Consider the following 9631-nt stretch of genomic DNA (forward strand, 5'->3'; position numbering starts at 1 on the left):
TTTAATGTTAAACTTCTTGAATGCTATGTTGTATTTTTATTAGTGTGCTGCAAGGACATCTGAATTTCCCCTGAATAAGGGGATTAATGTTCTATCTATCTATCTATCTATCTATCTATCTATCTTTCCTTGCAGTCAGTCTGAGGAAGGGTCCTGACCTGAAATATCACATCCATGTTCTTCAGGGATGCTGCCTGACCCGCTGTGTTACTCCAGCACTATGTATCTTTCACATATTGGCTTGTAATGAATGGGAACACAATTGTTGCAGAGCGGAGGAGAGTTTTATGTGAGATTTGAATTAGAAGGCCTGCCTTAACAACCTTTGTGGCTGTGGACTCGATTGCAGAATAATTGTCTGATTCTGACTGTGATGGCCCGGTTAATGATGCTTGTGTTGATTTCCGGCAACTTATCTGCAGATTCTTGGGGCACTGAGTAGAAACAATGGCTTGATCCCCATGTAGTAGATCTCTGTGAACTTTCTAAGATCCCTAGTTCAGCATCTGAAAATTGTGAGCAGGTCTGAATTCCCAAAGAATGCCTGTGCTTATCTGTTGGAGCAAGCTACTTTTAAATAGTGATTTGAACGTAACAACTTTTAGGGTAACATTTAGGCAATGTGCAGTTTAAGGAGTATTGACATGCTGTGTATTCGATGATAATGAATGATAATTGGTTTCTCTGCTTAATGACAGGCACATATTTGGGCACAACCCATGTGCTCATAACTAAAATGGTGCCACATCATGGAAACATCAATTTCCGACCCTTCTTCAGACTGATGTGGGGAGTGAAGAAGAAAGAAAGAGACGGAGGCAGTGGGCTGTGGGAGAGCTGGGAAGGGGAGGGGAAGGAGGGAGAAAGCAAGGACTACCTGAAATTGGAGGTCAATGTTCATACCGCTGGGGTGTAAACTACCCAAGTAAAATAGTAGGTGCCTGTCCTCCAATTTGCGGTGGGACTCACTCTGGCCATGGAGGAGGCCCAGGAAAGAAAGGTCGGATACGGAATGGGAGGGGGAGTTAAAATGCTGAGATCGGGTTCGTTAATGTTAACGTTTCTCAGCCTTTTGGCTAAGATCAAGGGTAGTATCTGTTGCTACTTGAGTAAGAGAGAGTGTCTGTTCTTATCAGAACAGTTCTGGCGGTCCTCCCGGGATGAGGGTCGGGGATCGCAGATCTCGGACGGATCGAAGTTGGGGGTCACGTTGGTGACTAGGAGTCTGTCAGTGGCTGGCTAAGAGGTGGATTCATGCTGGTTGGGTAACCAACCAAACACCTCATTCAGTCGCAATGGCAGCAGCAAATGGAGTGGGAGGACAGGGTGTCTGCAATACCCTGCGAGTCAGTGTGAAGGACCTCAGCGAGGGGACTCCAACCTCATGGGATCTGTTCATGAGGAAGGTCTTGCTGGAGGCCTGCAAATTCGAGGCCAAGGACATTTACTGCCTCCAGGACTTCCAGGGTAATAGATACTTTGATGTTACCTTCAAGTGTCCAACAGGATGGCAGAAGTTAGACAATAGGTGCAGGAGTAGGCCATTCAGCCCTTCGAACCAGCACCGTCACTCAATGTGATTATGGCTGATCATCCCCAATCAGTACCCCGTTCCTGCCTTCTCCCCATATCTCCTGACTGCTATTTTTAAGAGCCCTATCCAGCTCTCTCTTGACGGGAGCATCACAGCCCGTCACGGGAGAGTCTCAGCCCCTCGCCAGGCCGCCGTTACGGGAGCGTCACATTCCCTCACTGGAGCGCCGTTCCAGCCCCGAGCCGGGCCGCCCTCACGAGAGCGAGCCCAGGGCGAGTCCTGACTGGCTGCCTCCGGAGTCTCGAGGTCGCCAGCTCCGCCATTAGGCGTCAGCACAGATGGAGGCAGAGAAGGGGGATACGACAAAAAAGTCGCATTCCCCCGAAGGGAGAGACAGCAAACCCCGTTTCAACCCCCCCACCCCCACATAAACATAACCTAAAAACCAAAAAGTTAACTAGACAAAACGAAAAAAAACAACACAAAAAAGTAAAGACAAACGGACTGCAGGCGAGCCGCAGCTGTTCACCAGCGCCGCCACTTCCGGTCGATGGAGCAGGGAACTGTGTGGAGGTGAAGGACCTGTTCGGGATCTGAAAAAGCAAGTGGCAAGTGAAGGTGAAGCTGAGGGTGGACAAAGACGGAGCCATCATCCACCTTCCCTCGGTGTTCGCTATCGGAGGGGAACGAGGGTACATGAGCTATGTGGGGCAACCCAGGCTGTGCAGGGAATGCGATAAGCCCGGGCATGTGACAGCACAATGCAGTGCAGTTGTCTGCAAGAACTGCAAGCTGGAGGGCCACGAGACAAAGGGCTGTCAGGCCAGCAAGGACCAACCTGTGTGGGGAGGCAGGCCGCCTCTACATGGCGGGCCCTAAAAGAGCCTGCACCCACTCACAGGTGACAAGAGGGTCTGCTGCCAACACCCCCGGGGTGGACTAGACACCTCCCAACACTACGAAGACCCCAGCAGAAAGGGGAACAGGGATGAGGACAGCCCGAGCACCTCGAGCCCCCAACCTCCAGACGGAGACCCCCAGCGCCTTGTCCAGGAGAGAGAGTCGATGGAAGAGGGGGAGCAGCAGGGGAATGGCAAGAGGTGAACAGGAACAAACTCCGGAGGGTTCTTCCCAAAGAGCCAAGGCCGGAGGGGACGGGAAAGTCAACAAAAAGATTCCTTTCCCAGACCGACGGCAGCAACCTCTCCTTGGCGGCGGATGAGGCGACATCGAGGACCCGACGAGGTGAGGAAAAGGGAAATGTCACGCCTATTGTCCCCCAGCTCCGGGAGACCGGGAGCAGTGCAGCGGCCAATGGGCCCCAGCTCTGGGAGACCGAGACCGATGAACCAGTCACCGTACCCCAGCTACAGGAGACGGAAGGGGGCGGTGCGCCCAGAAGAGGGAGGAACAAGGAGGGTCCCTCCGACGACAATTCCGGCTACGCCAGAGGAGACCCCCCTCCTTGAGGATGCCAGCAACCAGTATCATAGCCCCGAAACGGTGCTGGAATTCACCAAAGCGATGGGCATGAGGGAACAAGATGTTGGTCAGTGACTCTAAAGGACAATGGAGCTAATCCTGGCATTTTCAGATTCAGATTCAGATTCAATTTTAATTGGCATTGTCAGTGTACAGTACAGAGACAACGAAATGCATTTAGCATCTCCTTTGAAGAGCGACATAGCAAACGATTTTGAATAAAAAAAATAAATAATAAGTGTCCGGGGGGGGGGGGGGGGGGGTGATTGGCAGTCACCGAGGTACGTTGTTTAGTAGAGTGACAGCGGCCGGAAAGAAGCTGTTCCTCGACCTGCTGGTTCGGCAACGGAGAGACCTGTAGCGCCTCCCGGATGGTAGGAGGGTAAACAGTCCATGGTTGGGGTGAGAGCAGTCCTTGGCGATGCTGAGCGCCCTCCGCAGACAGCGCTTGCTTTGGACAGACTCAATGGAGGGGAGCGTGGAACCGGTGATGCGTTGGGCAATTTTCACCACCCTCTGCAATGCCTTCCGGTCGGAGACAGAGCAGTTGCCATACCATACTGTGATGCAGTTGGTAAGGATGCTCTCGATGGTGCAGCGGTAGAAGTTCACCAGGATCTGAGGAGACAGATGGACCTTCTTCAGTCTTCTCAGGAAGAAGAGACGCTGATGAGCCTTCTTGATCAGAGTAGAGGTATTGTGGGTCCAAGAGAGGTCATCGGAGATGTTGACTCCCAGGAACCTGAAGCTAGAAACACGTTCCACCTCCGTCCCGTTAATGTGGATGGGGGTGTGCGTGCCGCCTCTGGACTTCCTGAAGTCTACAATGAGCTCCTTGGTCTTCTTGGAGTTAAGGGCCAGGTTGTTGTCAGCGCACCATGCTGCTAAGTGCTGGACCTCCTCCCTGTAGGCCAGCTCATCGTTGTTGCTGATGAGGCCAATCACCGTTGTATCATCTGCATACTTGATGATGGTGTTAGTACCATGTACAGGTGTGCAGTCATAGGTGAAGAGGGAGTAGAGGAGGGGGCTCAGCACACAGCCCTGAGGAACGCCGGTGTTCAGGGTGAGGGTTGAAGAGGTGTGCTTGTCTAACCTCACAGACTGGGGTCTGTTGGTTAGAAAGTCCAGTATCCAGTTGCAGAGGGAGGGGTCGATGCCCAGGTTACCGAGTTTGGTGATCAGTTTTGATGGAATAATGGTGTTGAATGCTGAGCTGTAATCGATGAACAGCATTCTTACATGAGTGTCTCTGTTGTCAAGGTGGGAGAGGGCGGAGTGAAGTGCCGTTGAGATGGCATCCTCCGTACTCCTGTTCTTGCGATAGGCAAACTGATAGGGATCCAGTGTGGGGGGTAGGCAGCTTTTGAGGTGTGCCAGGACCAGCCTCTCGAAGCACTTGGTGATGATGGGGGTAAGTGCAACTGGGCGGAAGTCGTTGAGGCTTGCCGCAGTGGAGTGTTTTGGCACTGGCACGATGGAGGTGGCTTTAAGGCAAGTGGGGACAACTGCTTGGGCAAGTGACAGGTTGAAGATGTCAGTCCAGACGTCTGTTTTTAAACATGTGCAGTGTGAAGAACGCTGCCTGGTGTAAACGCCTTACAGTACCTGGCCAAGGTCAAGGCGGACATGACTTTTGTCCAGGAGTGCGGGCTGCCACACCTGCGCTGCTATCGGAGATGGTCGCAATGGTGGCCCCACGGACTGTCGGTGTGGTCGGGGGGGCAATGACTGTCGTGCTTCCGGCCTGGGGATCTTGCTGCGGGGAGGGAACTTCGCCATCACTGAGGTCAGGGAGGTGGTTGCGGGGCGTCTCCTCGTGGTGGATGTTATGTACCGTGGTTCTCCGCTCCGGCTGATAAATGTGTATGCCCCACCCGTGCGGAGCGAGCGGCTGGCCGTTCTCCAGCAGCTCCCAGTGCTGTTGGCCACGTCCCGGCAGCTCGTTCTGACTGGTGACTTCAACTGCATCATTTTCTGCGGCGGGATGATCCGGCAATGCCGACAACAGACTGGACATCACGTCCAAGTTCCTGATGGAAACGGTAAAGGACGCAAAGCTGCACGACGCCTTCAGCGACCCTGCAGGCAGGTCCCAGCCGCGGTTCACCTGGTCGAGATCGGACGGTTCAGCCCGATCCCGGATAGACTTCGTCTTCACCACGAAGGCCGTCACGGTGAGACACCGACCTCACGCCGGTGTTCTTCTCTGACCACTGCCTCCTTCAGGCTTCCTGTCACCTACAGGAGGACCGGAAGGCAGGCAGAGGGACGTGGAAGTTAAACGTGAAGCTGTTGACCCCAGAGAACATTGAGCAGCTAAAGAGGGACTACGCACATTGGAGAACGGTGAAGCCCCTCTTTGACACCCCGACACACTGGTGGGAAGCAACCAAGGAGAACATTAAGAGGTTCTTCATAGTTAAAGGGGTTCAGAGAGCAGACAGAGTCAGAGGCGATTTTGTCAACGCCAGATAGATTTGCAGCAACTGCTCCTTCTGCAGTCGAGAGGGGTGGATGTGAGAGAGGAGCTTAGAGAGTTGAAGGGCTGAATCATCTTCTGGCTTTGAATATAGCAGCCAGTGAAGACAAGCAATATTATAGAGGTGGGAATATGTAGTGTGAGTGCTGATGTCGGAATGTGCTCAGAGGGTCATTTCTAGTTCATAGGTTACAAAAATATGACAAAGACCATCCAACAGTTGTTTGAATAAAGGATACTGTTAATGACTAGGATACGGTCTCTAAGGTGGAGAGAAGAGGCAATAACCACATAAGAACATAATGGATGGGAGCAGTTTTCGGTCATAGGTTTTTTCACCATTCAATGCTGTGGCTGATCCTATCATGGAGACTCACACAACTCTCATGCAGTTTTAGATGAAACTGCTGCCACGACTGATTCACATCAGTCAGGGTATTGAGTCAACCAGCCCTTCTCTCCAGAGATGCTGCCTGTCCCGCTGAGTTACTCCAACATTTTGTGTCTATCTTCGATTTAAACCAGCATCTGATGTTCCTTCCTGCACATGATTAGTAAGTTTGCAGATGACACTAAAGTAGGTGGATATATAGATAGTGAAGATGGTTATCAAAAATTACAGTAGGTTCTTGATCATCTGGGCCAGGGGGCTGAGGAATGGCTAATGGAGTTTAATGCAGATAAGTGCAAGGTGATTGTATTTTGGAAAGTCAAACCATGGCAGGACCTTCAAAGTGAATGGTAGAGCCCTTCACAGCGATTTAGGAATCCAGGCACATAATTCCCTGAAAATGGCATCATAGGTAGATAGGATGGTCAATAAGGCTTTTAGTACATTGGTCTTCAACAGTCAGGGCATTGAGTGCAGAAGTTGGAATGTCATGTTACAGTTTTACGAGACATTGATGAGGCCGCACTTGGAGTACTGATCACCCTGCCATAGGAAAGATGTCTTTCAGCCGGAAAGAGTGCAGAAAAGATTGACAAAGTACTTGAGTGGCTGAGCTACAGGGAGAGGTTGGGGAGCACAGGAGGCCGAGGGGTGCTCTTATAGAGGTGTATTATGGCTCGTTTTCACGGGGCGACTTGACGCAAGATGTAGCCAGAGTGGAGTGGTCGTGGTCTAGCACGATATCACACGATATAACGGGGGTAGAGTAAAGAGTTCCCACGGTACTCGGCAATTCTGTCATTTGTGCGAGTGACTTGTCCGTCTCCCGATCTTTCCCGAATGAACATCGTGGACTGTAGTGTAGTTAATCACGTGGCACAAATGATGTTACTTTGTTGTCACACACTCTATTCGTTTTTTTCACCCGAGCTCTTTAATGAGCTGAAGAATAATCTGTGTTTTTTTAGACAAATGTTGTTTGGTGTGATGCACCTTCTCTCAATATGTGCAAGAAGTCGTCTTTTTATTTTGTCAAATATGAATAAAGACTGTATCTCACATTGACCGTGATTATTGTGTTATTTTATGATCTACTGAGAGGTGAAACTTTCAGTCTGAAGAAACTTTCAGCCCGAAACGCCACCCGTTCCTTCTCTCCAGAGATGCTGCCTGTCCCGCTGAGTTGCTCCAAGCAACTGGTGTCTATCTTCAAAGGACTGACCAGGACTGCCTCTCTCTCTCTCTCTCTCTCTCTCCCCCTCCCTCTCTCTCTCTCACACAGGCATGAATGGATGAACTCCGCGGGCCAGGCAGCATCTACGGAGAGAAATGGACAGCGACCCATTCTTCAGGCTGCCTTATGTCTCTCCCCCCCCCCCCCCCCCCCTCACCCCAACTCCCACCCACACACACGAATGCTGGAGAAACTCAGCGGGTGCAGCGGGGCCGAAACGTTGTCTATTTCCTTCGTTCCATAGATGCTGCTGCACCCGCTGAGTTTCTCCAGCATTCGCGTGTGTGGGTGGGAGTTGGGGTGAGGGGGGGGGGGGGGGGGGGGGGGAGAGGGGGGGGGGGGGGGGGGGGAGAGAGAGGGGAAGGGGGAGGGAGAGAGGGGGGGAGTCCAGGGATCTCCCTAGATGAGGAAGGGAGAGAGGAAGGAAGGAGGGAGAGGGAGAGAGAGGGAGGGAGAGAGAGAGAGAGAGAGAGAGAGACAGTCCTGGTCAGTCCTTTGAAGATAGACATCAGTTGCTTGGAGCAACTCAACGGGACAGGCAGCATCTCTGGAGAGAAGGAACGGGTGGCGTTTCGGGTCGAGAGCCTTCTTCACACTCTCCCTCCCTCACTCTCACACAGGCATGAATGGAGGAACTCCGCGGGCCAGGCAGCATTTACGTTCCTTCTCTCCAGAGATGCTGCCCGTCCCGCTGAGTTGCTCCAAGCAACTGGTGTCTATCTTCAAAGGACTGACCAGGACTGCCTCGCTCTCTCTCTCTCTCTCTCTCTCTCTCTCTCTCTCTCTCTCTCTCTCCCTCCCTCTCTCTCACACAGGCATGAATGGATGAACTCCGCGGGCCAGGCAGCATCTACGGAGAGAAATGGACAGACGACCCATTCTTCAGGCTGCCGTATGTCTCTCCCCCCCCCCCCCCCCCCCCAACTCCCACCCACACACGCGAATGCTGGAGAAACTCAGCGGGTGCAGCGGGGCAGAAACGTTGTCTATTTCCTTCGTTCCATAGATGCTGCTGCACCCGCTGAGTTTCTCCTGCATTCGCGTGTGTGGGTGGGAGTTGGGGGGGGGGGGGGGGGAGACATAAGGCAGCCTGAAGAATGGGTCGTCTGTCCATTTCCCTCCGTAAATGCTGTCTGGCCCGCGGAGTTCATCCATTCACGCCTGTGTGAGAGGGAGAGAGAGAGAGAGAGAGACGCACACAAGGTGGATGCGAAATCTTACCTGCCTGTTTCAGTGACAGATACCCACCGCCAGTAAATGAAGACACCCCCATCTTTCAGACAAAAAGAGACACACTGACATTAATGAAATGCTTAGCTAGTTTTATTAGATTTGTATGTAAATAGCAAACTGGCTGGATTCACTCTATCCAACTTCCGGGTTCACCGTTGGCAGGAGTTCCCACGGTGACCGCAAGAGTTACTACCGATATCGCACGGGACACTTCGTTCATAAAATGTTGCAATGCTCAACCACAAGTGCACAAGACACTCTTGGACAAATTCAAACATGTTTGAATTTTCTCCCGAGTACCCAAGGTACACGATTAACTGCCGTTAGCGCCATGGTGGTCCACGAATGCCGTATTGTTACCGCACGAGGTTTCCACGATGTAAAACTCTGGTTACCTCTTGCGTCAAGTCGCACCGTGAAAAGGGGGTTTAAGACCATGAGGGGAATAAATTGGGTGAATGCACGTATTCTTTCACCCAGAATAGAGGAATCAAGAACAAGAGGTCATATGTTAAGGTGAGAGGGGCAAAATTTAAGACAAATCCAAGCGGAAACCTTTTCACACAGAGGTGATTGGTGTATGGAACAAGCATCTAGAGTAGGTAGTTGAAACAGATACTATAACAGCATTTAGATGGCACTTGGACAGGTGCATGGATAGGAAATGTTTAAAGGGATATGGGCCAAATGCAGGCAAATGGGACTAACTTAGATGGGACATCTTGGTTGGCATGGCCAAATTGGGCCAAAGGGCCTGTCTATGACTCTAGGACTCTAAGTGTAGAGAATGGTTTGGCTGCAACATGGTATCTATCAAATTGCCCAATTTCCCATTCCTTCAGTGGAAGCACCAATTGAAGAAATGGGTAGAGGTTGGGCTGAGGTCTTGTCAAGGACTGTGCAGGTACTGTTGCAATTTTTAGCTGGTACTATTGTAAGGTTTAAGAAACACTTAGACATGTATATGGATACAACAGGTTTAAAGGGATCTGAGTCAAACGCAGGCAGGTGGGTCCTAGTGTCTCAAGTAGATGGGACATGTCGGTCAGAATGGACAAGTTAGGCCCAGGGGCCTGTTTCCCCACTGTAAGACTCTACGACCGAGATGAAGAAGACAGAAGGAAAACACTTCTGGAGAAGTGTGAGAAGGAAATGGATGCAGTGGGCTGGAGGCATCTGGGTCAATGTGTAATATTGACAGAACATAGAGAAGAAAGGAATCTCCAATTGTTTGTATCCAAAGTAATTTTACAGTCTTTTAGGGGGCACCCTAGG

The 9631-nt window shown here is 51.4% G+C and overlaps 1 pseudogene; it reads left to right on the plus strand.

Annotated features, from left to right (window-relative positions):
* Positions 1 to 1056: 1056 nt before the first annotated feature.
* LOC129695972 (U2 spliceosomal RNA) lies at positions 1057 to 1157 on the plus strand (annotated as a pseudogene).
* The last annotated feature ends 8474 nt before the right edge of the window (positions 1158 to 9631 follow it).

The sequence above is a fragment of the Leucoraja erinacea genome, chromosome 3 (assembly GCF_028641065.1).
Source record: "Leucoraja erinacea ecotype New England chromosome 3, Leri_hhj_1, whole genome shotgun sequence".
Taxonomy (NCBI): Eukaryota; Metazoa; Chordata; class Chondrichthyes; order Rajiformes; family Rajidae; genus Leucoraja; species Leucoraja erinaceus.